Below are 25,811 nucleotides of genomic sequence, written 5' to 3' on the forward strand. Positions count from 1 at the left end.
TACGATGACTCTGGAAGACGCGGCCTTGCATTTTTGTCTGTCTCCTTTTTCTGACACACCCAGATGAGCTCATGGAGCTCTCTCCTAACTAGCTAATGATCTTAATCAGGTGTGTTTAATAAGGGAGACATACAGAGCGGTGGGATTGGAAACCATTGCAGCACACAACGACAGGACTTCTTTTCACATTAGAAGTCAACAAGAAATCACGTGACCCCGACGTGATTTGAACACGCAACCTTCTGATCTGGAGTCAGACGCGCTACCGTTGCGCCACGAGGTCCTGAACCCAGAGGTGATGTATTTTGCTTAACCCCCTTGACACAGAATGCAAATCAGTAAATATACGGTGCTCAAGGAACACTCTTGATGTTGGACTTTATACTCAGGAGATCAAAAACAGATCGTCTGACCTCAAGGTGATTTGGAGCCAGACACTCTACCGTTGCACTACAAGATAGCGGAAAAATTATTTAGTGTTTCATGCTAAAGCACTTTGATAAACTATGCAAATCCGCTAGTGTTTACACTCACAAAGTCAAGAACAGTTCGCTTGACCTCAACATAATTGGAACACGCAACCTCCCGATCCGGGGTCAGGCGCACTCTGTCGCGGCCACGAGGTCGAGAAAACAAGCTTAATTGCTTTGATTCAATTTGCAAATCAGTCACGGTAAAGGGCTGTAGACTTTATACTATGGATGTCAAGAAGAGATCAACTGATGTGATTGGAACATGCAACCGTCTGATCTGGATTCAGCCAAGCTACCGTTGTACCCCAAGACACCACAAACCTATCTGGTGTTTCCTGCTTAAGCCACCTTTGGTCATCCTGCCTTCGATAGCGCAGCTGGTAGAGCGGAGAACTGTAGATAATACATTGGCTATCCTTAGGTCGCTGGTTCGATTCCGGCTCGAAAGAGCTGGCTTTTGAATTCGGCAAGTAGATGTTTCCACGATTTCTTCAGAGATTGCAGGGCAAGATATGCAAAAGTAACACGTCAAGAGGCAGATCTGTCACAGTACACAATGACAGGAATGGTTATTACATGAGATCTCAGGCTTAATAAAAATAACAGGTCAAGATACAAATCTATCACAGTACACTGGTGATTTTCAATCCTGATCCTGGGGACCCCCTGCTCTGGGCTGTGTTTCCCAAAAGCGTTGCAATCCTTAATACAACGTAGACGCATTGAAACCAATAGAGTTGCAATCAACTTAGGCTTACGATGACTCTGGAAGACGCGGCCCTGCATTTTTGTCTGTCTCCTTTTTCTGACACACCCAGATGAGCTCATGGAGCCTTCTCCTAACTAGCTAATGATCTTAATCAGGTGTGTTTAATAAGGGAGACATACAGAGCGGTGGGATTGGAAACCATTGCAGCACACAACGACAGGACTTCTTTTCACATTAGAAGTCAACAAGAAATCACGTGACCCCGACGTGATTTGAACACGCAACCTTCTGATCTGGAGTCAGACGCGCTACCGTTGCGCCACGAGGTCCTGAACCCAGAGGTGATGTATTTTGCTTAACCCCCTTGACACAGAATGCAAATCAGTAAATATACGGTGCTCAAGGAACACTCTTGATGTTGGACTTTATACTCAGGAGATCAAAAACAGATCGTCTGACCTCAAGGTGATTTGGAGCCAGACACTCTACCGTTGCACTACAAGATAGCGGAAAAATTATTTAGTGTTTCATGCTAAAGCACTTTGATAAACTATGCAAATCCGCTAGTGTTTACACTCACAAAGTCAAGAACAGTTCGCTTGACCTCAACATAATTGGAACACGCAACCTCCCGATCCGGGGTCAGGCGCACTCTGTCGCGGCCACGAGGTCGAGAAAACAAGTCGGCGTTCCTTGCTTAATTGCTTTGATTCAATTTGCAAATCAGTCACGGTAAAGGGCTGTAGACTTTATACTATGGATGTCAAGAAGAGATCAACTGATGTGATTGGAACATGCAACCGTCTGATCTGGATTCAGCCAAGCTACCGTTGTACCCCAAGACACCACAAACCTATCTGGTGTTTCCTGCTTAAGCCACCTTCGGTCATCCTGCCTTCGATAGCTCAGCTGGTAGAGCGGAGGACTGTAGATAATACATTGGCTATCCTTAGGTCGCTGGTTAGATTCCGGCTCGAAGGAGCTGGCTTTTGAATTCGGCAAGTAGATGTTTCCACGATTTCTTCAGAGATTGCAGGGCAAGATATGCAAAAGTAACACGTCAAGAGGCAGATCTGTCACAGTACACAATGACAGGAATGGTTATTACATGAGATCTCAGGCTTAATAAAAATAACAGGTCAAGATACAAATCTATCACAGTACACTGGTGATTTTCAATCCTGATCCTGGGGACCCCCTGCTCTGGGCTGTGTTTCCCAAAAGCGTTGCAATCCTTAATACAACGTAGACGCATTGAAACCAATAGAGTTGCAATCAACTTAGGCTTACGATGACTCTGGAAGATGCGGCCTTGCATTTTTGTCTGTCTCCTTTTTCTGACACACCCAGATGAGCTCATGGAGCTCTCTCCTAACTAGCTAATGATCTTAATCAGGTGTGTTTAATAAGGGAGACATACAGAGCGGTGGGATTGGAAACCATTGCAGCACACAACGACAGGACTTCTTTTCACATTAGAAGTCAACAAGAAATCACGTGACCCCGACGTGATTTGAACACGCAACCTTCTGATCTGGAGTAAGACGCGCTACCGTTGCGCCACGAGGTCCTGAACCCAGAGGTGATGTATTTTGCTTAACCCCCTTGACACAGAATGCAAATCAGTAAATATACGGTGCTCAAGGAACACTCTTGATGTTGGACTTTATACTCAGGAGATCAAAAACAGATCGTCTGACCTCAAGTTGATTTGGAGCCAGACACTCTACCGTTGCACTACAAGATAGCGGAAAAATTATTTAGTGTTTCATGCTAAAGCACTTTGATAAACTATGCAAATCCGCTAGTCTTTACACTCACAAAGTCAAGAACAGTTCGCTTGACCTCAACATAATTGGAACACGCAACCTCCCGATCCGGGGTCAGGCGCACTCTGTCGCGGCCACGAGGTCGAGAAAACAAGCTTAATTGCTTTGATTCAATTTGCAAATCAGTCACGGTAAAGGGCTGTAGACTTTATACTATGGATGTCAAGAAGAGATCAACTGATGTGATTGGAACATGCAACCGTCTGATCTGGATTCAGCCAAGCTACCGTTGTACCCCAAGACACCACAAACCTATCTGGTGTTTCCTGCTTAAGCCACCATTGGTCATCCTGCCTTCGATAGCTCAGCTGGTAGAGCGGAGGACTGTAGATAATACATTGGCTATCCTTAGGTCGCTGGTTCGATTCCGGCTCGAAAGAGCTGGCTTTTGAATTCGGCAAGTAGATGTTTCCACGATTTCTTCAGAGATTGCAGGGCAAGATATGCAAAAGTAACACGTCAAGAGGCAGATCTGTCACAGTACACAATGACAGGAATGGTTATTACATGAGATCTCAGGCTTAATAAAAATAACAGGTCAAGATACAAATCTATCACAGTACACTGGTGATTTTCAATCCTGATCCTGGGGACCCCCTGCTCTGGGCTGTGTTTCCCAAAAGCGTTGCAATCCTTAATACAACGTAGACGCATTGAAACCAATAGAGTTGCAATCAACTTAGGCTTACGATGACTCTGGAAGACGCGGCCTTGCATTTTTGTCTGTCTCCTTTTTCTGACACACCCAGATGAGCTCATGGAGCTCTCTCCTAACTAGCTAATGATCTTAATCAGGTGTGTTTAATAAGGGAGACATACAGAGCGGTGGGATTGGAAACCATTGCAGCACACAACGACAGGACTTCTTTTCACATTAGAAGTCAACAAGAAATCACGTGACCCCGACGTGATTTGAACACGCAACCTTCTGATCTGGAGTCAGACGCGCTACCGTTGCGCCACGAGGTCCTGAACCCAGAGGTGATGTATTTTGCTTAACCCCCTTGACACAGAATGCAAATCAGTAAATATACGGTGCTCAAGGAACACTCTTGATGTTGGACTTTATACTCAGGAGATCAAAAACAGATCGTCTGACCTCAAGGTGATTTGGAGCCAGACACTCTACCGTTGCACTACAAGATAGCGGAAAAATTATTTAGTGTTTCATGCTAAAGCACTTTGATAAACTATGCAAATCCGCTAGTCTTTACACTCACAAAGTCAAGAACAGTTCGCTTGACCTCAACATAATTGGAACACGCAACCTCCCGATCCGGGGTCAGGCGCACTCTGTCGCGGCCACGAGGTCGAGAAAACAAGCTTAATTGCTTTGATTCAATTTGCAAATCAGTCACGGTAAAGGGCTGTAGACTTTATACTATGGATGTCAAGAAGAGATCAACTGATGTGATTGGAACATGCAACCGTCTGATCTGGATTCAGCCAAGCTACCGTTGTACCCCAAGACACCACAAACCTATCTGGTGTTTCCTGCTTAAGCCACCTTCGGTCATCCTGCCTTCGATAGCTCAGCTGGTAGAGCGGAGGACTGTAGATAATACATTGGCTATCCTTAGGTCGCTGGTTAGATTCCGGCTCGAAGGAGCTGGCTTTTGAATTCGGCAAGTAGATGTTTCCACGATTTCTTCAGAGATTGCAGGGCAAGATATGCAAAAGTAACACGTCAAGAGGCAGATCTGTCACAGTACACAATGACAGGAATGGTTATTACATGAGATCTCAGGCTTAATAAAAATAACAGGTCAAGATACAAATCTATCACAGTACACTGGTGATTTTCAATCCTGATCCTGGGGACCCCCTGCTCTGGGCTGTGTTTCCCAAAAGCGTTGCAATCCTTAATACAACGTAGACGCATTGAAACCAATAGAGTTGCAATCAACTTAGGCTTACGATGACTCTGGAAGATGCGGCCTTGCATTTTTGTCTGTCTCCTTTTTCTGACACACCCAGATGAGCTCATGGAGCTCTCTCCTAACTAGCTAATGATCTTAATCAGGTGTGTTTAATAAGGGAGACATACAGAGCGGTGGGATTGGAAACCATTGCAGCACACAACGACAGGACTTCTTTTCACATTAGAAGTCAACAAGAAATCACGTGACCCCGACGTGATTTGAACACGCAACCTTCTGATCTGGAGTAAGACGCGCTACCGTTGCGCCACGAGGTCCTGAACCCAGAGGTGATGTATTTTGCTTAACCCCCTTGACACAGAATGCAAATCAGTAAATATACGGTGCTCAAGGAACACTCTTGATGTTGGACTTTATACTCAGGAGATCAAAAACAGATCGTCTGACGTCAAGTTGATTTGGAGCCAGACACTCTACCGTTGCACTACAAGATAGCGGAAAAATTATTTAGTGTTTCATGCTAAAGCACTTTGATAAACTATGCAAATCCGCTAGTCTTTACACTCACAAAGTCAAGAACAGTTCGCTTGACCTCAACATAATTGGAACACGCAACCTCCCGATCCGGGGTCAGGCGCACTCTGTCGCGGCCACGAGGTCGAGAAAACAAGCTTAATTGCTTTGATTCAATTTGCAAATCAGTCACGGTAAAGGGCTGTAGACTTTATACTATGGATGTCAAGAAGAGATCAACTGATGTGATTGGAACATGCAACCGTCTGATCTGGATTCAGCCAAGCTACCGTTGTACCCCAAGACACCACAAACCTATCTGGTGTTTCCTGCTTAAGCCACCATTGGTCATCCTGCCTTCGATAGCTCAGCTGGTAGAGCGGAGGACTGTAGATAATACATTGGCTATCCTCAGGTCGCTGGTTCGATTCCGGCTCGAAAGAGCTGGCTTTTGAATTCGGCAAGTAGATGTTTCCACGATTTCTTCAGAGATTGCAGGGCAAGATATGCAAAAGTAACACGTCAAGAGGCAGATCTGTCACAGTACACAATGACAGGAATGGTTATTACATGAGATCTCAGGCTTAATAAAAATAACAGGTCAAGATACAAATCTATCACAGTACACTGGTGATTTTCAATCCTGATCCTGGGGACCCCCTGCTCTGGGCTGTGTTTCCCAAAAGCGTTGCAATCCTTAATACAACGTAGACGCATTGAAACCAATAGAGTTGCAATCAACTTAGGCTTACGATGACTCTGGAAGACGCGGCCTTGCATTTTTGTCTGTCTCCTTTTTCTGACACACCCAGATGAGCTCATGGAGCTCTCTCCTAACTAGCTAATGATCTTAATCAGGTGTGTTTAATAAGGGAGACATACAGAGCGGTGGGATTGGAAACCATTGCAGCACACAACGACAGGACTTCTTTTCACATTAGAAGTCAACAAGAAATCACGTGACCCCGACGTGATTTGAACACGCAACCTTCTGATCTGGAGTCAGACGCGCTACCGTTGCGCCACAAGGTCCTGAACCCAGAGGTGATGTATTTTGCTTAACCCCCTTGACACAGAATGCAAATAAGTAAATATACGGTGCTCAAGGAACACTCTTGATGTTGGACTTTATACTCAGGAGATCAAAAACAGATCGTCTGACCTCAAGGTGATTTGGAGCCAGACACTCTACCGTTGCACTACAAGATAGCGGAAAAATTATTTAGTGTTTCATGCTAAAGCACTTTGATAAACTATGCAAATCCGCTAGTCTTTACACTCACAAAGTCAAGAACAGTTCGCTTGACCTCAACATAATTGGAACACGCAACCTCCCGATCCGGGGTCAGGCGCACTCTGTCGCGGCCACGAGGTCGAGAAAACAAGCTTAATTGCTTTGATTCAATTTGCAAATCAGTCACGGTAAAGGGCTGTAGACTTTATATATACTATGGATGTCAAGAAGAGATCAACTGATGTGATTGGAACATGCAACCGTCTGATCTGGATTCAGCCAAGCTACCGTTGTACCCCAAGACACCACAAACCTATCTGGTGTTTCCTGCTTAAGCCACCTTTGGTCATCCTGCCTTCGATAGCTCAGCTGGTAGAGCGGAGGACTGTAGATAATACATTGGCTATCCTTAGGTCGCTGGTTCGATTCCGGCTCGAAAGAGCTGGCTTTTGAATTCGGCAAGTAGATGTTTCCACGATTTCTTCAGAGATTGCAGGGCAAGATATGCAAAAGTAACACGTCAAGAGGCAGATCTGTCACAGTACACAATGACAGGAATGGTTATTACATGAGATCTCAGGCTTAATAAAAATAACAGGTCAAGATACAAATCTATCACAGTACACTGGTGATTTTCAATCCTGATCCTGGGGACCCCCTGCTCTGGGCTGTGTTTCCCAAAAGCGTTGCAATCCTTAATACAACGTAGACGCATTGAAACCAATAGAGTTGCAATCAACTTAGGCTTACGATGACTCTGGAAGACGCGGCCTTGCATTTTTGTCTGTCTCCTTTTTCTGACACACCCAGATGAGCTCATGGAGCTCTCTCCTAACTAGCTAATGATCTTAATCAGGTGTGTTTAATAAGGGAGACATACAGAGCGGTGGGATTGGAAACCATTGCAGCACACAACGACAGGACTTCTTTTCACATTAGAAGTCAACAAGAAATCACGTGACCCCGACGTGATTTGAACACGCAACCTTCTGATCTGGAGTCAGACGCGCTACCGTTGCGCCACGAGGTCCTGAACCCAGAGGTGATGTATTTTGCTTAACCCCCTTGACACAGAATGCAAATCAGTAAATATACGGTGCTCAAGGAACACTCTTGATGTTGGACTTTATACTCAGGAGATCAAAAACAGATCGTCTGACCTCAAGGTGATTTGGAGCCAGACACTCTACCGTTGCACTACAAGATAGCGGAAAAATTATTTAGTGTTTCATGCTAAAGCACTTTGATAAACTATGCAAATCCGCTAGTCTTTACACTCACAAAGTCAAGAACAGTTCGCTTGACCTCAACATAATTGGAACACGCAACCTCCCGATCCGGGGTCAGGCGCACTCTGTCGCGGCCACGAGGTTGAGAAAACAAGCTTAATTGCTTTGATTCAATTTGCAAATCAGTCACGGTAAAGGGCTGTAGACTTTATACTATGGATGTCAAGAAGAGATCAACTGATGTGATTGGAACATGCAACCGTCTGATCTGGATTCAGCCAAGCTACCGTTGTACCCCAAGACACCACAAACCTATCTGGTGTTTCCTGCTTAAGCCACCATTGGTCATCCTGCCTTCGATAGCTCAGCTGGTAGAGCGGAGGACTGTAGATAATACATTGGCTATCCTTAGGTCGCTGGTTCGATTCCGGCTCGAAAGAGCTGGCTTTTGAATTCGGCAAGTAGATGTTTCCACGATTTCTTCAGAGATTGCAGGGCAAGATATGCAAATGTAACACGTCAAGAGGCAGATCTGTCACAGTACACAATGACAGGAATGGTTATTACATGAGATCTCAGGCTTAATAAAAATAACAGGTCAAGATACAAATCTATCACAGTACACTGGTGATTTTCAATCCTGATCCTGGGGACCCCCTGCTCTGGGCTGTGTTTCCCAAAAGCGTTGCAATCCTTAATACAACGTAGACGCATTGAAAACAATAGAGTTGCAATCAACTTAGGCTTACGATGACTCTGGAAGACGCGGCCTTGCATTTTTGTCTGTCTCCTTTTTCTGACACACCCAGATGAGCTCATGGAGCTCTCTCCTAACTAGCTAATGATCTTAATCAGGTGTGTTTAATAAGGGAGACATACAGAGCGGTGGGATTGGAAACCATTGCAGCACACAACGACAGGACTTCTTTTCACATTAGAAGTCAACAAGAAATCACGTGAACCCGACGTGATTTGAACACGCAACCTTCTGATCTGGAGTCAGACGCGCTACCGTTGCGCCACGAGGTCCTGAACCCAGAGGTGATGTATTTTGCTTAACCCCCTTGACACAGAATGCAAATAAGTATATATACGGTGCTCAAGGAACACTCTTGATGTTGGACTTTATACTCAGGAGATCAAAAACAGATCGTCTGACCTCAAGGTGATTTGGAGCCAGACACTCTACCGTTGCACTACAAGATAGCGGAAAAATTATTTAGTGTTTCATGCTAAAGCACTTTGATAAACTATGCAAATCCGCTAGTCTTTACACTCACAAAGTCAAGAACAGTTCGCTTGACCTCAACATAATTGGAACACGCAACCTCCCGATCCGGGGTCAGGCGCACTCTGTCGCGGCCACGAGGTCGAGAAAACAAGCTTAATTGCTTTGATTCAATTTGCAAATCAGTCACGGTAAAGGGCTGTAGACTTTATACTATGGATGTCAAGAAGAGATCAACTGATGTGATTGGAACATGCAACCGTCTGATCTGGATTCAGCCAAGCTACCGTTGTACCCCAAGACACCACAAACCTATCTGGTGTTTCCTGCTTAAGCCACCTTCGGTCATCCTGCCTTCGATAGCTCAGCTGGTAGAGCGGAGGACTGTAGATAATACATTGGCTATCCTTAGGTCGCTGGTTAGATTCCGACTCGAAGCAGCTGGCTTTTGAATTCGGCAAGTAGATGTTTCCACGATTTCTTCAGAGATTGCAGGGCAAGATATGCAAAAGTAACACGTCAAGAGGCAGATCTGTCACAGTACACAATGACAGGAATGGTTATTACATGAGATCTCAGGCTTAATAAAAATAACAGGTCAAGATACAAATCTATCACAGTACACTGGTGATTTTCAATCCTGATCCTGGGGACCCCCTGCTCTGGGCTGTGTTTCCCAAAAGCGTTGCAATCCTTAATACAACGTAGACGCATTGAAACCAATAGAGTTGCAATCAACTTAGGCTTACGATGACTCTGGAAGATGCGGCCTTGCATTTTTGTCTGTCTCCTTTTTCTGACACACCCAGATGAGCTCATGGAGCTCTCTCCTAACTAGCTAATGATCTTAATCAGGTGTGTTTAATAAGGGAGACATACAGAGCGGTGGGATTGGAAACCATTGCAGCACACAACGACAGGACTTCTTTTCACATTAGAAGTCAACAAGAAATCACGTGACCCCGACGTGATTTGAACACGCAACCTTCTGATCTGGAGTCAGACGCGCTACCGTTGCGCCACGAGGTCCTGAACCCAGAGGTGATGTATTTTGCTTAACCCCCTTGACACAGAATGCAAATCAGTAAATATACGGTGCTCAAGGAACACTCTTGATGTTGGACTTTATACTCAGGAGATCAAAAACAGATCGTCTGACCTCAAGGTGATTTGGAGCCAGACACTCTACCGTTGCACTACAAGATAGCGGAAAAATTATTTAGTGTTTCATGCTAAAGCACTTTGATAAACTATGCAAATCCGCTAGTCTTTACACTCACAAAGTCAAGAACAGTTCGCTTGACCTCAACATAATTGGAACACGCAACCTCCCGATCCGGGGTCAGGCGCACTCTGTCGCGGCCACGAGGTCGAGAAAACAAGCTTAATTGCTTTGATTCAATTTGCAAATCAGTCACGGTAAAGGGCTGTAGACTTTATATATACTATGGATGTCAAGAAGAGATCAACTGATGTGATTGGAACATGCAACCGTCTGATCTGGATTCAGCCAAGCTACCGTTGTACCCCAAGACACCACAAACCTATCTGGTGTTTCCTGCTTAAGCCACCTTTGGTCATCCTGCCTTCGATAGCTCAGCTGGTAGAGCGGAGGACTGTAGATAATACATTGGCTATCCTTAGGTCGCTGGTTCGATTCCGGCTCGAAAGAGCTGGCTTTTGAATTCGGCAAGTAGATGTTTCCACGATTTCTTCAGAGATTGCAGGGCAAGATATGCAAAAGTAACACGTCAAGAGGCAGATCTGTCACAGTACACAATGACAGGAATGGTTATTACATGAGATCTCAGGCTTAATAAAAATAACAGGTCAAGATACAAATCTATCACAGTACACTGGTGATTTTCAATCCTGATCCTGGGGACCCCCTGCTCTGGGCTGTGTTTCCCAAAAGCGTTGCAATCCTTAATACAACGTAGACGCATTGAAACCAATAGAGTTGCAATCAACTTAGGCTTACGATGACTCTGGAAGACGCGGCCCTGCATTTTTGTCTGTCTCCTTTTTCTGACACACCCAGATGAGCTCATGGAGCCTTCTCCTAACTAGCTAATGATCTTAATCAGGTGTGTTTAATAAGGGAGACATACAGAGCGGTGGGATTGGAAACCATTGCAGCACACAACGACAGGACTTCTTTTCACATTAGAAGTCAACAAGAAATCACGTGACCCCGACGTGATTTGAACACGCAACCTTCTGATCTGGAGTCAGACGCGCTACCGTTGCGCCACGAGGTCCTGAACCCAGAGGTGATGTATTTTGCTTAACCCCCTTGACACAGAATGCAAATCAGTAAATATACGGTGCTCAAGGAACACTCTTGATGTTGGACTTTATACTCAGGAGATCAAAAACAGATCGTCTGACCTCAAGGTGATTTGGAGCCAGACACTCTACCGTTGCACTACAAGATAGCGGAAAAATTATTTAAGTGTTTCATGCTAAAGCACTTTGATAAACTATGCAAATCCGCTAGTGTTTACACTCACAAAGTCAAGAACAGTTCGCTTGACCTCAACATAATTGGAACACGCAACCTCCCGATCCGGGGTCAGGCGCACTCTGTCGCGGCCACGAGGTCGAGAAAACAAGTCGGCGTTCCTTGCTTAATTGCTTTGATTCAATTTGCAAATCAGTCACGGTAAAGGGCTGTAGACTTTATACTATGGATGTCAAGAAGAGATCAACTGATGTGATTGGAACATGCAACCGTCTGATCTGGATTCAGCCAAGCTACCGTTGTACCCCAAGACACCACAAACCTATCTGGTGTTTCCTGCTTAAGCCACCTTCGGTCATCCTGCCTTCGATAGCTCAGCTGGTAGAGCGGAGGACTGTAGATAATACATTGGCTATCCTTAGGTCGCTGGTTAGATTCCGGCTCGAAGGAGCTGGCTTTTGAATTCGGCAAGTAGATGTTTCCACGATTTCTTCAGAGATTGCAGGGCAAGATATGCAAAAGTAACACGTCAAGAGGCAGATCTGTCACAGTACACAATGACAGGAATGGTTATTACATGAGGTCTCAGGCTTAATAAAAATAACAGGTCAAGATACAAATCTATCACAGTACACTGGTGATTTTCAATCCTGATCCTGGGGACCCCCTGCTCTGGGCTGTGTTTCCCAAAAGCGTTGCAATCCTTAATACAACGTAGACGCATTGAAACCAATAGAGTTGCAATCAACTTAGGCTTACGATGACTCTGGAAGACGCGGCCTTGCATTTTTGTCTGTCTCCTTTTTCTGACACACCCAAATGAGCTCATGGAGCTCTCTCCTAACTAGCTAATGATCTTAATCAGGTGTGTTTAATAAGGGAGACATACAGAGCGGTGGGATTGGAAACCACTGCAGCACACAACGACAGGACTTCTTTTCACATTAGAAGTCAACAAGAAATCACGTGACCCCGACGTGATTTGAACACGCAACCTTCTGATCTGGAGTCAGACGCGCTACCGTTGCGCCACAAGGTCCTGAACCCAGAGGTGATGTATTTTGCTTAACCCCCTTGACACAGAATGCAAATCAGTAAATATACGGTGCTCAAGGAACACTCTTGATGTTGGACTTTATACTCAGGAGATCAAAAACAGATCGTCTGACCTCAAGGTGATTTGGAGCCAGACACTCTACCGTTGCACTACAAGATAGCGGAAAAATTATTTAGTGTTTCATGCTAAAGCACTTTGATAAACTATGCAAATCCGCTAGTCTTTACACTCACAAAGTCAAGAACAGTTCGCTTGACCTCAACATAATTGGAACACGCAACCTCCCGATCCGGGGTCAGGCGCACTCTGTCGCGGCCACGAGGTCGAGAAAACAAGCTTAATTGCTTTGATTCAATTTGCAAATCAGTCACGGTAAAGGGCTGTAGACTTTATACTATGGATGTCAAGAAGAGATCAACTGATGTGATTGGAACATGCAACCGTCTGATCTGGATTCAGCCAAGCTACCGCTGTACCCCAAGACACCACAAACCTATCTGGTGTTTCCTGCTTAAGCCACCATTGGTCATCCTGCCTTCGATAGCTCAGCTGGTAGAGCGGAGGACTGTAGATAATACATTGGCTATCCTTAGGTCGCTGGTTCGATTCCTGCTCGAAAGAGCTGGCTTTTGAATTCGGCAAGTAGATGTTTCCACGATTTCTTCAGAGATTGCAGGGCAAGATATGCAAATGTAACACGTCAAGAGGCAGATCTGTCACAGTACACAATGACAGGAATGGTTATTACATGAGATCTCAGGCTTAATAAAAATAACAGGTCAAGATACAAATCTATCACAGTACACTGGTGATTTTCAATCCTGATCCTGGGGACCCCCTGCTCTGGGCTGTGTTTCCCAAAAGCGTTGCAATCCTTAATACAACGTAGACGCATTGAAAACAATAGAGTTGCAATCAACTTAGGCTTACGATGACTCTGGAAGACGCGGCCTTGCATTTTTGTCTGTCTCCTTTTTCTGACACACCCAGATGAGCTCATGGAGCTCTCTCCTAACTAGCTAATGATCTTAATCAGGTGTGTTTAATAAGGGAGACATACAGAGCGGTGGGATTGGAAACCATTGCAGCACACAACGACAGGACTTCTTTTCACATTAGAAGTCAACAAGAAATCACGTGACCCCGACGTGATTTGAACACGCAACCTTCTGATCTGGAGTCAGACGCGCTACCGTTGCGCCACGAGGTCCTGAACCCAGAGGTGATGTATTTTGCTTAACCCCCTTGACACAGAATGCAAATAAGTATATATACGGTGCTCAAGGAACACTCTTGATGTTGGACTTTATACTCAGGAGATCAAAAACAGATCGTCTGACCTCAAGGTGATTTGGAGCCAGACACTCTACCGTTGCACTACAAGATAGCGGAAAAATTATTTAGTGTTTCATGCTAAAGCACTTTGATAAACTATGCAAATCCGCTAGTCTTTACACTCACAAAGTCAAGAACAGTTCGCTTGACCTCAACATAATTGGAACACGCAACCTCCCGATCCGGGGTCAGGCGCACTCTGTCGCGGCCACGAGGTCGAGAAAACAAGCTTAATTGCTTTGATTCAATTTGCAAATCAGTCACGGTAAAGGGCTGTAGACTTTATACTATGGATGTCAAGAAGAGATCAACTGATGTGATTGGAACATGCAACCGTCTGATCTGGATTCAGCCAAGCTACCGTTGTACCCCAAGACACCACAAACCTATCTGGTGTTTCCTGCTTAAGCCACCTTCGGTCATCCTGCCTTCGATAGCTCAGCTGGTAGAGCGGAGGACTGTAGATAATACATTGGCTATCCTTAGGTCGCTGGTTCGATTCCGGCTCGAAAGAGCTGGCTTTTGAATTCGGCAAGTAGATGTTTCCACGATTTCTTCAGAGATTGCAGGGCAAGATATGCAAAAGTAACACGTCAAGAGGCAGATCTGTCACAGTACACAATGACAGGAATGGTTATTACATGAGATCTCAGGCTTAATAAAAATAACAGGTCAAGATACAAATCTATCACAGTACACTGGTGATTTTCAATCCTGATCCTGGGGACCCCCTGCTCTGGGCTGTGTTTCCCAAAAGCGTTGCAATCCTTAATACAACGTAGACGCATTGAAACCAATAGAGTTGCAATCAACTTAGGCTTACGATGACTCTGGAAGACGCGGCCTTGCATTTTTGTCTGTCTCCTTTTTCTGACACACCCAGATGAGCTCATGGAGCTCTCTCCTAACTAGCTAATGATCTTAATCAGGTGTGTTTAATAAGGGAGACATACAGAGCGGTGGGATTGGAAACCATTGCAGCACACAACGACAGGACTTCTTTTCACATTAGAAGTCAACAAGAAATCACGTGACCCCGACGTGATTTGAACACGCAACCTTCTGATCTGGAGTCAGACGCGCTACCGTTGCGCCACGAGGTCCTGAACCCAGAGGTGATGTATTTTGCTTAACCCCCTTGACACAGAATGCAAATAAGTAAATATACGGTGCTCAAGGAACACTCTTGATGTTGGACTTTATACTCAGGAGATCAAAAACAGATCGTCTGACCTCAAGGTGATTTGGAGCCAGACACTCTACCGTTGCACTACAAGATAGCGGAAAAATTATTTAGTGTTTCATGCTAAAGCACTTTGATAAACTATGCAAATCCGCTAGTCTTTACACTCACAAAGTCAAGAACAGTTCGCTTGACCTCAACATAATTGGAACACGCAACCTCCCGATCCGGGGTCAGGCGCACTCTGTCGCGGCCACGAGGGCGAGAAAACAAGCTTAATTGCTTTGATTCAATTTGCAAATCAGTCACGGTAAAGGGCTGTAGACTTTATATATACTATGGATGTCAAGAAGAGATCAACTGATGTGATTGGAACATGCAACCGTCTGATCTGGATTCAGCCAAGCTACCGTTGTACCCCAAGACACCACAAACCTATCTGGTGTTTCCTGCTTAAGCCACCTTTGGTCATCCTGCCTTCGATAGCTCAGCTGGTAGAGCGGAGGACTGTAGATAATACATTGGCTATCCTTAGGTCGCTGGTTCGATTCCGGCTCGAAAGAGCTGGCTTTTGAATTCGGCAAGTAGATGTTTCCACGATTTCTTCAGAGATTGCAGGGCAAGATATGCAAAAGTAACACGTCAAGAGGCAGATCTGTCACAGTACACAATGACAGGAATGGTTATTACATGAGATCTCAGGCTTAATAAAAATAACAGGTCAAGATACAAATCTATCACAGTACACTGGTGATTTTCAATCCTGATCCTGGGGACCCCCTGCTCTGGGCTGTGTTTCCCAAAAGCGTTGCAATCCTTAATACAACGTAGACGCATTGAAACCAATAGAGTTGCAATCAACTTAGGCTTACGATGACTCTGGAAGACGCGGCCTTGCATTTTTGTCTGTCTCCTTTTTCTGACACACCCAGATGAGCTCATGGAGCTCTCTCCTAACTAGCTAATGATCTTAATCAGGTGTGTTTAATAAGGGAGACATACAGAGCGGTGGGATTGGAAACCATTGCAGCACACAACGACAGGACTTCTTTTCACATTAGAAGTCAACAAGAAATCACGTGACCCCGACGTGATTTGAACACGCAACCTTCTGATCTGGAGTCAGACGCGCTACCGTTGCGCCACGAGGTCCTGAACCCAGAGGTGATGTATTTTGCTTAACCCCCTTGACACAGAATGCAAATCAGTAAATATACGGTGCTCAAGGAACACTCTTGATGTTGGACTTTATACTCAGGAGATCAAAAACAGATCGTCTGACCTCAAGGTGATTTGGAGCCAGACACTCTACCGTTGCACTACAAGATAGCGGAAAAATTATTTAGTGTTTCATGCTAAAGCACTTTGATAAACTATGCAAATCCGCTAGTCTTTACACTCACAAAGTCAAGAACAGTTCGCTTGACCTCAACATAATTGGAACACGCAACCTCCCAATCCGGGGTCAGGCGCACTCTGTCGCGGCCACGAGGGCGAGAAAACAAGCTTAATTGCTTTGATTCAGTTTGCAAATCAGTCACGGTAAAGGGCTGTAGACTTTATACTATGGATGTCAAGAAGAGATCAACTGATGTGATTGGAACATGCAACCGTCTGATCTGGATTCAGCCAAGCTACCGTTGTACCCCAAGACACCACAAACCTATCTGGTGTTTCCTGCTTAAGCCACCATTGGTCATCCTGCCTTCGATAGCTCAGCTGGTAGAGCGGAGGACTGTAGATAATACATTGGCTATCCTTAGGTCGCTGGTTCGATTCCGGCTCGAAAGAGCTGGCTTTTGAATTCGGCAAGTAGATGTTTCCACGATTTCTTCAGAGATTGCAGGGCAAGATATGCAAATGTAACACGTCAAGAGGCAGATCTGTCACAGTACACAATGACAGGAATGGTTATTACATGAGATCTCAGGCTTAATAAAAATAACAGGTCAAGATACAAATCTATCACAGTACACTGGTGATTTTCAATCCTGATCCTGGGGACCCCCTGCTCTGGGCTGTGTTTCCCAAAAGCGTTGCAATCCTTAATACAACGTAGACGCATTGAAAACAATAGAGTTGCAATCAACTTAGGCTTACGATGACTCTGGAAGACGCGGCCTTGCATTTTTGTCTGTCTCCTTTTTCTGACACACCCAGATGAGCTCATGGAGCTCTCTCCTAACTAGCTAATGATCTTAATCAGGTGTGTTTAATAAGGGAGACATACAGAGCGGTGGGATTGGAAACCATTGCAGCACACAACGACAGGACTTCTTTTCACATTAGAAGTCAACAAGAAATCACGTGACCCCGACGTGATTTGAACACGCAACCTTCTGATCTGGAGTCAGACGCGCTACCGTTGCGCCACGAGGTCCTGAACCCAGAGGTGATGTATTTTGCTTAACCCCCTTGACACAGAATGCAAATAAGTATATATACGGTGCTCAAGGAACACTCTTGATGTTGGACTTTATACTCAGGAGATCAAAAACAGATCGTCTGACCTCAAGGTGATTTGGAGCCAGACACTCTACCGCTGCACTACAAGATAGCGGAAAAATTATTTAGTGTTTCATGCTAAAGCACTTTGATAAACTATGCAAATCCGCTAGTCTTTACACTCACAAAGTCAAGAACAGTTCGCTTGACCTCAACATAATTGGAACACGCAACCTCCCGATCCGGGGTCAGGCGCACTCTGTCGCGGCCACGAGGTCGAGAAAACAAGCTTAATTGCTTTGATTCAATTTGCAAATCAGTCACGGTAAAGGGCTGTAGACTTTATACTATGGATGTCAAGAAGAGATCAACTGATGTGATTGGAACATGCAACCGTCTGATCTGGATTCAGCCAAGCTACCGTTGTACCCCAAGACACCACAAACCTATCTGGTGTTTCCTGCTTAAGCCACCTTTGGTCATCCTGCCTTCGATAGCGCAGCTGGTAGAGCGGAGAACTGTAGATAATACATTGGCTATCCTTAGGTCGCTGGTTCGATTCCGGCTCGAAAGAGCTGGCTTTTGAATTCGGCAAGTAGATGTTTCCACGATTTCTTCAGAGATTGCAGGGCAAGATATGCAAAAGTAACACGTCAAGAGGCAGATCTGTCACAGTACACAATGACAGGAATGGTTATTACATGAGATCTCAGGCTTAATAAAAATAACAGGTCAAGATACAAATCTATCACAGTACACTGGTGATTTTCAATCCTGATCCTGGGGACCCCCTGCTCTGGGCTGTGTTTCCCAAAAGCGTTGCAATCCTTAATACAACGTAGACGCATTGAAACCAATAGAGTTGCAATCAACTTAGGCTTACGATGACTCTGGAAGACGCGGCCCTGCATTTTTGTCTGTCTCCTTTTTCTGACACACCCAGATGAGCTCATGGAGCCTTCTCCTAACTAGCTAATGATCTTAATCAGGTGTGTTTAATAAGGGAGACATACAGAGCGGTGGGATTGGAAACCATTGCAGCACACAACGACAGGACTTCTTTTCACATTAGAAGTCAACAAGAAATCACGTGACCCCGACGTGATTTGAACACGCAACCTTCTGATCTGGAGTCAGACGCGCTACCGTTGCGCCACGAGGTCCTGAACCCAGAGGTGATGTATTTTGCTTAACCCCCTTGACACAGAATGCAAATCAGTAAATATACGGTGCTCAAGGAACACTCTTGATGTTGGACTTTATACTCAGGAGATCAAAAACAGATCGTCTGACCTCAAGGTGATTTGGAGCCAGACACTCTACCGTTGCACTACAAGATAGCGGAAAAATTATTTAGTGTTTCATGCTAAAGCACTTTGATAAACTATGCAAATCCGCTAGTGTTTACACTCACAAAGTCAAGAACAGTTCGCTTGACCTCAACATAATTGGAACACGCAACCTCCCGATCCGGGGTCAGGCGCACTCTGTCGCGGCCACGAGGTCGAGAAAACAAGTCGGCGTTCCTTGCTTAATTGCTTTGATTCAATTTGCAAATCAGTCACGGTAAAGGGCTGTAGACTTTATACTATGGATGTCAAGAAGAGATCAACTGATGTGATTGGAACATGCAACCGTCTGATCTGGATTCAGCCAAGCTACCGTTGTACCCCAAGACACCACAAACCTATCTGGTGTTTCCTGCTTAAGCCACCTTCGGTCATCCTGCCTTCGATAGCTCAGCTGGTAGAGCGGAGGACTGTAGATAATACATTGGCTATCCTTAGGTCGCTGGTTAGATTCCGGCTCGAAGGAGCTGGCTTTTGAATTCGGCAAGTAGATGTTTCCACGATTTCTTCAGAGATTGCAGGGCAAGATATGCAAAAGTAACACGTCAAGAGGCAGATCTGTCACAGTACACAATGACAGGAATGGTTATTACATGAGATCTCAGGCTTAATAAAAATAACAGGTCAAGATACAAATCTATCACAGTACACTGGTGATTTTCAATCCTGATCCTGGGGACCCCCTGCTCTGGGCTGTGTTTCCCAAAAGCGTTGCAATCCTTAATACAACGTAGACGCATTGAAACCAATAGAGTTGCAATCAACTTAGGCTTACGATGACTCTGGAAGATGCGGCCTTGCATTTTTGTCTGTCTCCTTTTTCTGACACACCCAGATGAGCTCATGGAGCTCTCTCCTAACTAGCTAATGATCTTAATCAGGTGTGTTTAATAAGGGAGACATACAGAGCGGTGGGATTGGAAACCATTGCAGCACACAACGACAGGACTTCTTTTCACATTAGAAGTCAACAAGAAATCACGTGACCCCGACGTGATTTGAACACGCAACCTTCTGATCTGGAGTAAGACGCGCTACCGTTGCGCCACGAGGTCCTGAACCCAGAGGTGATGTATTTTGCTTAACCCCCTTGACACAGAATGCAAATCAGTAAATATACGGTGCTCAAGGAACACTCTTGATGTTGGACTTTATACTCAGGAGATCAAAAACAGATCGTCTGACCTCAAGTTGATTTGGAGCCAGACACTCTACCGTTGCACTACAAGATAGCGGAAAAATTATTTAGTGTTTCATGCTAAAGCACTTTGATAAACTATGCAAATCCGCTAGTCTTTACACTCACAAAGTCAAGAACAGTTCGCTTGACCTCAACATAATTGGAACACGCAACCTCCCGATCCGGGGTCAGGCGCACTCTGTCGCGGCCACGAGGTCGAGAAAACAAGCTTAATTGCTTTGATTCAATTTGCAAATCAGTCACGGTAAAGGGCTGTAGACTTTATACTATGGATGTCAAGAAGAGATCAACTGATGTGATTGGAACATGCAACCGTCTGATCTGGATTCAGCCAAGCTACCGTTGTACCCCAAGACACCACAAACCTATCTGGTGTTTCCTGCTTAAGCCACCATTGGTCATCCTGCCTTCGATAGCTCAGCTGGTAGAGCGGAGGACTGTAGATAATACATTGGCTATCCTTAGGTCGCTGGTTCGATTCCGGCTCGAAAGAGCTGGCTTTTGAATTCGGCAAGTAGATGTTTCCACGATTTCTTCAGAGATTGCAGGGCAAGATATGCAAAAGTAACACGTCAAGAGGCAGATCTGTCACAGTACACAATGACAGGAATGGTTATTACATGAGATCTCAGGCTTAATAAAAATAACAGGTCAAGATACAAATCTATCACAGTACACTGGTGATTTTCAATCCTGATCCTGGGGACCCCCTGCTCTGGGCTGTGTTTCCCAAAAGCGTTGCAATCCTTAATACAACGTAGACGCATTGAAACCAATAGAGTTGCAATCAACTTAGGCTTACGATGACTCTGGAAGACGCGGCCTTGCATTTTTGTCTGTCTCCTTTTTCTGACACACCCAGATGAGCTCATGGAGCTCTCTCCTAACTAGCTAATGATCTTAATCAGGTGTGTTTAATAAGGGAGACATACAGAGCGGTGGGATTGGAAACCATTGCAGCACACAACGACAGGACTTCTTTTCACATTAGAAGTCAACAAGAAATCACGTGACCCCGACGTGATTTGAACACGCAACCTTCTGATCTGGAGTCAGACGCGCTACCATTGCGCCACGAGGTCCTGAACCCAGAGGTGATGTATTTTGCTTAACCCCCTTGACACAGAATGCAAATAAGTAAATATACGGTGCTCAAGGAACACTCTTGATGTTGGACTTTATACTCAGGAGATCAAAAACAGATCGTCTGACCTCAAGGTGATTTGGAGCCAGACACTCTACCGTTGCACTACAAGATAGCGGAAAAATTATTTAGTGTTTCATGCTAAAGCACTTTGATAAACTATGCAAATCCGCTAGTCTTTACACTCACAAAGTCAAGAACAGTTCGCTTGACCTCAACATAATTGGAACACGCAACCTCCCGATCCGGGGTCAGGCGCACTCTGTCGCGGCCACGAGGTCGAGAAAACAAGCTTAATTGCTTTGATTCAATTTGCAAATCAGTCACGGTAAAGGGCTGTAGACTTTATATATACTATGGATGTCAAGAAGAGATCAACTGATGTGATTGGAACATGCAACCGTCTGATCTGGATTCAGCCAAGCTACCGTTGTACCCCAAGACACCACAAACCTATCTGGTGTTTCCTGCTTAAGCCACCTTTGGTCATCCTGCCTTCGATAGCTCAGCTGGTAGAGCGGAGGACTGTAGATAATACATTGGCTATCCTTAGGTCGCTGGTTCGATTACGGCTCGAAAGAGCTGGCTTTTGAATTCGGCAAGTAGATGTTTCCACGATTTCTTCAGAGATTGCAGGGCAAGATATGCAAAAGTAACACGTCAAGAGGCAGATCTGTCACAGTACACAATGACAGGAATGGTTATTACATGAGATCTCAGGCTTAATAAAAATAACAGGTCAAGATACAAATCTATCACAGTACACTGGTGATTTTCAATCCTGATCCTGGGGACCCCCTGCTCTGGGCTGTGTTTCCCAAAAGCGTTGCAATCCTTAATACAACGTAGACGCATTGAAACCAATAGAGTTGCAATCAACTTAGGCTTACGATGACTCTGGAAGACGCGGCCTTGCATTTTTGTCTGTCTCCTTTTTCTGACACACCCAGATGAGCTCATGGAGCTCTCTCCTAACTAGCTAATGATCTTAATCAGGTGTGTTTAATAAGGGAGACATACAGAGCGGTGGGATTGGAAACCATTGCAGCACACAACGACAGGACTTCTTTTCACATTAGAAGTCAACAAGAAATCACGTGACCCCGACGTGATTTGAACACGCAACCTTCTGATCTGGAGTCAGACGCGCTACCGTTGCGCCACGAGGTCCTGAACCTAGAGGTGATGTATTTTGCTTAACCCCCTTGACACAGAATGCAAATCAGTAAATATACGGTGCTCAAGGAACACTCTTGATGTTGGACTTTATACTCAGGAGATCAAAAACAGATCGTCTGACCTCAAGGTGATTTGGAGCCAGACACTCTACCGTTGCACTACAAGATAGCGGAAAAATTATTTAGTGTTTCATGCTAAAGCACTTTGATAAACTATGCAAATCCGCTAGTCTTTACACTCACAAAGTCAAGAACAGTTCGCTTGACCTCAACATAATTGGAACACGCAACCTCCCGATCCGGGGTCAGGCGCACTCTGTCGCGGCCACGAGGTCGAGAAAACAAGCTTAATTGCTTTGATTCAATTTGCAAATCAGTCACGGTAAAGGGCTGTAGACTTTATACTATGGATGTCAAGAAGAGATCAACTGATGTGATTGGAACATGCAACCGTCTGATCTGGATTCAGCCAAGCTACCGTTGTACCCCAAGACACCACAAACCTATCTGGTGTTTCCTGCTTAAGCCACCATTGGTCATCCTGCCTTCGATAGCTCAGCTGGTAGAGCGGAGGACTGTAGATAATACATTGGCTATCCTTAGGTCGCTGGTTCGATTCCGGCTCGAAAGAGCTGGCTTTTGAATTCGGCAAGTAGATGTTTCCACGATTTCTTCAGAGATTGCAGGGCAAGATATGCAAATGTAACACGTCAAGAGGCAGATCTGTCACAGTACACAATGACAGGAATGGTTATTACATGAGATCTCAGGCTTAATAAAAATAACAGGTCAAGATACAAATCTATCACAGTACACTGGTGATTTTCAATCCTGATCCTGGGGACCCCCTGCTCTGGGCTGTGTTTCCCAAAAGCGTTGCAATCCTTAATACAACGTAGACGCATTGAAAACAATAGAGTTGCAATCAACTTAGGCTTACGATGACTCTGGAAGACGCGGCCTTGCATTTTTGTCTGTCTCCTTTTTCTGACACACCCAGATGAGCTCATGGAGCTCTCTCCTAACTAGCTAATGATCTTAATCAGGTGTGTTTAATAAGGGAGACATACAGAGCGGTGGGATTGGAAACCATTGCAGCACACAACGACAGGACTTCTTTTCACATTAGAAGTCAACAAGAAATCACGTGACCCCGACGTGATTTGAACACGCAACCTTCTGATCTGGAGTCAGACGCGCTACCGTTGCGCCACGAGGTCCTGAACCCAGAGGTGATGTATTTTGCTTAACCCCCTTGACACAGAATGCAAATAAGTATATATACGGTGCTCAAGGAACACTCTTGATGTTGGACTTTATACTCAGGAGATCAAAAACAGATCGTCTGACCTCAAGGTGATTTGGAGCCAGACACTCTACCGTTGCACTACAAGATAGCGGAAAAATTATTTAGTGTTTCATGCTAAAGCACTTTGATAAACTATGCAAATCCGCTAGTCTTTACACTCACAAAGTCAAGAACAGTTCGCTTGACCTCAACATAATTGGAACACGCAACCTCCCGATCCGGGGTCAGGCGCACTCTGTCGCGGCCACGAGGTCGAGAAAACAAGCTTAATTGCTTTGATTCAATTTGCAAATCAGTCACGGTAAAGGGCTGTAGACTTTATACTATGGATGTCAAGAAGAGATCAACTGATGTGATTGGAACATGCAACCGTCTGATCTGGATTCAGCCAAGCTACCGTTGTACCCCAAGACACCACAAACCTATCTGGTGTTTCCTGCTTAAGCCACCTTCGGTCATCCTGCCTTCGATAGCTCAGCTGGTAGAGCGGAGGACTGTAGATAATACATTGGCTATCCTTAGGTCGCTGGTTAGATTCCGGCTCGAAGCAGCTGGCTTTTGAATTCGGCAAGTAGATGTTTCCACGATTTCTTCAGAGATTGCAGGGCAAGATATGCAAAAGTAACACGTCAAGAGGCAGATCTGTCACAGTACACAATGACAGGAATGGTTATTACATGAGATCTCAGGCTTAATAAAAATAACAGGTCAAGATACAAATCTATCACAGTACACTGGTGATTTTCAATCCTGATCCTGGGGACCCCCTGCTCTGGGCTGTGTTTCCCAAAAGCGTTGCAATCCTTAATACAACGTAGACGCATTGAAACCAATAGAGTTGCAATCAACTTAGGCTTACGATGACTCTGGAAGATGCGGCCTTGCATTTTTGTCTGTCTCCTTTTTCTGACACACCCAGATGAGCTCATGGAGCTCTCTCCTAACTAGCTAATGATCTTAATCAGGTGTGTTTAATAAGGGAGACATACAGAGCGGTGGGATTGGAAACCATTGCAGCACACAACGACAGGACTTCTTTTCACATTAGAAGTCAACAAGAAATCACGTGACCCCGACGTGATTTGAACACGCAACCTTCTGATCTGGAGTAAGACACGCTACCGTTGCGCCACGAGGTCCTGAACCCAGAGGTGATGTATTTTGCTTAACCCCCTTGACACAGAATGCAAATCAGTAAATATACGGTGCTCAAGGAACACTCTTGATGTTGGACTTTATACTCAGGAGATCAAAAACAGATCGTCTGACCTCAAGTTGATTTGGAGCCAGACACTCTACCGTTGCACTACAAGATAGCGGAAAAATTATTTAGTGTTTCATGCTAAAGCACTTTGATAAACTATGCAAATCCGCTAGTCTTTACACTCACAAAGTCAAGAACAGTTCGCTTGACCTCAACATAATTGGAACACGCAACCTCCCGATCCGGGGTCAGGCGCACTCTGTCGCGGCCACGAGGTCGAGAAAACAAGCTTAATTGCTTTGATTCAATTTGCAAATCAGTCACGGTAAAGGGCTGTAGACTTTATACTATGGATGTCAAGAAGAGATCAACTGATGTGATTGGAACATGCAACCGTCTGATCTGGATTCAGCCAAGCTACCGTTGTACCCCAAGACACCACAAACCTATCTGGTGTTTCCTGCTTAAGCCACCTTCGGTCATCCTGCCTTCGATAGCTCAGCTGGTAGAGCGGAGGACTGTAGATAATACATTGGCTATCCTTAGGTCGCTGGTTCGATTCCGGCTCGAAAGAGCTGGCTTTTGAATTCGGCAAGTAGATGTTTCCACGATTTCTTCAGAGATTGCAGGGCAAGATATGCAAAAGTAACACGTCAAGAGGCAGATCTGTCACAGTACACAATGACAGGAATGGTTATTACATGAGATCTCAGGCTTAATAAAAATAACAGGTCAAGATACAAATCTATCACAGTACACTGGTGATTTTCAATCCTGATCCTGGGGACCCCCTGCTCTGGGCTGTGTTTCCCAAAAGCGTTGCAATCCTTAATACAACGTAGACGCA

The 25,811-nt window shown here is 45.0% G+C and overlaps 21 non-coding genes across 21 annotated transcripts; all 21 read right to left on the reverse strand.

Annotated features, from left to right (window-relative positions):
* Window positions 1–211: 211 nt before the first annotated feature.
* On the reverse strand, window positions 212–283 carry trnaw-cca (transfer RNA tryptophan (anticodon CCA)). The gene has a single exon. It is a non-coding gene; the product is annotated as a tRNA-Trp (tRNA).
* A 1,156-nt stretch (window positions 284–1,439) lies between these two features.
* On the reverse strand, window positions 1,440–1,511 carry trnaw-cca (transfer RNA tryptophan (anticodon CCA)). Its single transcript has one exon. It is a non-coding gene; the product is annotated as a tRNA-Trp (tRNA).
* Window positions 1,512–2,680: 1,169 nt separating this feature from the next.
* On the reverse strand, window positions 2,681–2,752 carry trnaw-cca (transfer RNA tryptophan (anticodon CCA)). The gene has a single exon. It is a non-coding gene; the product is annotated as a tRNA-Trp (tRNA).
* A 1,156-nt stretch (window positions 2,753–3,908) lies between these two features.
* trnaw-cca (transfer RNA tryptophan (anticodon CCA)) lies at window positions 3,909–3,980 on the reverse strand. The gene has a single exon. It is a non-coding gene; the product is annotated as a tRNA-Trp (tRNA).
* A 1,156-nt stretch (window positions 3,981–5,136) lies between these two features.
* Window positions 5,137–5,208, reverse strand: trnaw-cca (transfer RNA tryptophan (anticodon CCA)). The gene has a single exon. It is a non-coding gene; the product is annotated as a tRNA-Trp (tRNA).
* A 1,156-nt stretch (window positions 5,209–6,364) lies between these two features.
* trnaw-cca (transfer RNA tryptophan (anticodon CCA)) lies at window positions 6,365–6,436 on the reverse strand. The gene has a single exon. It is a non-coding gene; the product is annotated as a tRNA-Trp (tRNA).
* A 1,160-nt stretch (window positions 6,437–7,596) lies between these two features.
* trnaw-cca (transfer RNA tryptophan (anticodon CCA)) lies at window positions 7,597–7,668 on the reverse strand. The gene has a single exon. It is a non-coding gene; the product is annotated as a tRNA-Trp (tRNA).
* Window positions 7,669–8,824: 1,156 nt separating this feature from the next.
* trnaw-cca (transfer RNA tryptophan (anticodon CCA)) lies at window positions 8,825–8,897 on the reverse strand. The gene has a single exon. It is a non-coding gene; the product is annotated as a tRNA-Trp (tRNA).
* A 1,155-nt stretch (window positions 8,898–10,052) lies between these two features.
* Window positions 10,053–10,124, reverse strand: trnaw-cca (transfer RNA tryptophan (anticodon CCA)). Its single transcript has one exon. It is a non-coding gene; the product is annotated as a tRNA-Trp (tRNA).
* A 1,160-nt stretch (window positions 10,125–11,284) lies between these two features.
* Window positions 11,285–11,356, reverse strand: trnaw-cca (transfer RNA tryptophan (anticodon CCA)). The gene has a single exon. It is a non-coding gene; the product is annotated as a tRNA-Trp (tRNA).
* Window positions 11,357–12,526: 1,170 nt separating this feature from the next.
* On the reverse strand, window positions 12,527–12,598 carry trnaw-cca (transfer RNA tryptophan (anticodon CCA)). The gene has a single exon. It is a non-coding gene; the product is annotated as a tRNA-Trp (tRNA).
* A 1,156-nt stretch (window positions 12,599–13,754) lies between these two features.
* trnaw-cca (transfer RNA tryptophan (anticodon CCA)) lies at window positions 13,755–13,826 on the reverse strand. The gene has a single exon. It is a non-coding gene; the product is annotated as a tRNA-Trp (tRNA).
* Window positions 13,827–14,982: 1,156 nt separating this feature from the next.
* Window positions 14,983–15,054, reverse strand: trnaw-cca (transfer RNA tryptophan (anticodon CCA)). The gene has a single exon. It is a non-coding gene; the product is annotated as a tRNA-Trp (tRNA).
* Window positions 15,055–16,214: 1,160 nt separating this feature from the next.
* On the reverse strand, window positions 16,215–16,286 carry trnaw-cca (transfer RNA tryptophan (anticodon CCA)). Its single transcript has one exon. It is a non-coding gene; the product is annotated as a tRNA-Trp (tRNA).
* A 1,156-nt stretch (window positions 16,287–17,442) lies between these two features.
* trnaw-cca (transfer RNA tryptophan (anticodon CCA)) lies at window positions 17,443–17,514 on the reverse strand. Its single transcript has one exon. It is a non-coding gene; the product is annotated as a tRNA-Trp (tRNA).
* Window positions 17,515–18,670: 1,156 nt separating this feature from the next.
* Window positions 18,671–18,742, reverse strand: trnaw-cca (transfer RNA tryptophan (anticodon CCA)). The gene has a single exon. It is a non-coding gene; the product is annotated as a tRNA-Trp (tRNA).
* Window positions 18,743–19,911: 1,169 nt separating this feature from the next.
* trnaw-cca (transfer RNA tryptophan (anticodon CCA)) lies at window positions 19,912–19,983 on the reverse strand. Its single transcript has one exon. It is a non-coding gene; the product is annotated as a tRNA-Trp (tRNA).
* A 1,156-nt stretch (window positions 19,984–21,139) lies between these two features.
* Window positions 21,140–21,211, reverse strand: trnaw-cca (transfer RNA tryptophan (anticodon CCA)). Its single transcript has one exon. It is a non-coding gene; the product is annotated as a tRNA-Trp (tRNA).
* A 1,160-nt stretch (window positions 21,212–22,371) lies between these two features.
* trnaw-cca (transfer RNA tryptophan (anticodon CCA)) lies at window positions 22,372–22,443 on the reverse strand. Its single transcript has one exon. It is a non-coding gene; the product is annotated as a tRNA-Trp (tRNA).
* A 1,156-nt stretch (window positions 22,444–23,599) lies between these two features.
* trnaw-cca (transfer RNA tryptophan (anticodon CCA)) lies at window positions 23,600–23,671 on the reverse strand. Its single transcript has one exon. It is a non-coding gene; the product is annotated as a tRNA-Trp (tRNA).
* A 1,156-nt stretch (window positions 23,672–24,827) lies between these two features.
* Window positions 24,828–24,899, reverse strand: trnaw-cca (transfer RNA tryptophan (anticodon CCA)). Its single transcript has one exon. It is a non-coding gene; the product is annotated as a tRNA-Trp (tRNA).
* Window positions 24,900–25,811: the final 912 nt, after the last annotated feature.

The sequence above is a fragment of the Garra rufa genome, chromosome 1, assembly GCF_049309525.1.
Source record: "Garra rufa chromosome 1, GarRuf1.0, whole genome shotgun sequence".
In the NCBI taxonomy this organism is placed as follows: domain Eukaryota; kingdom Metazoa; phylum Chordata; class Actinopteri; order Cypriniformes; family Cyprinidae; genus Garra; species Garra rufa.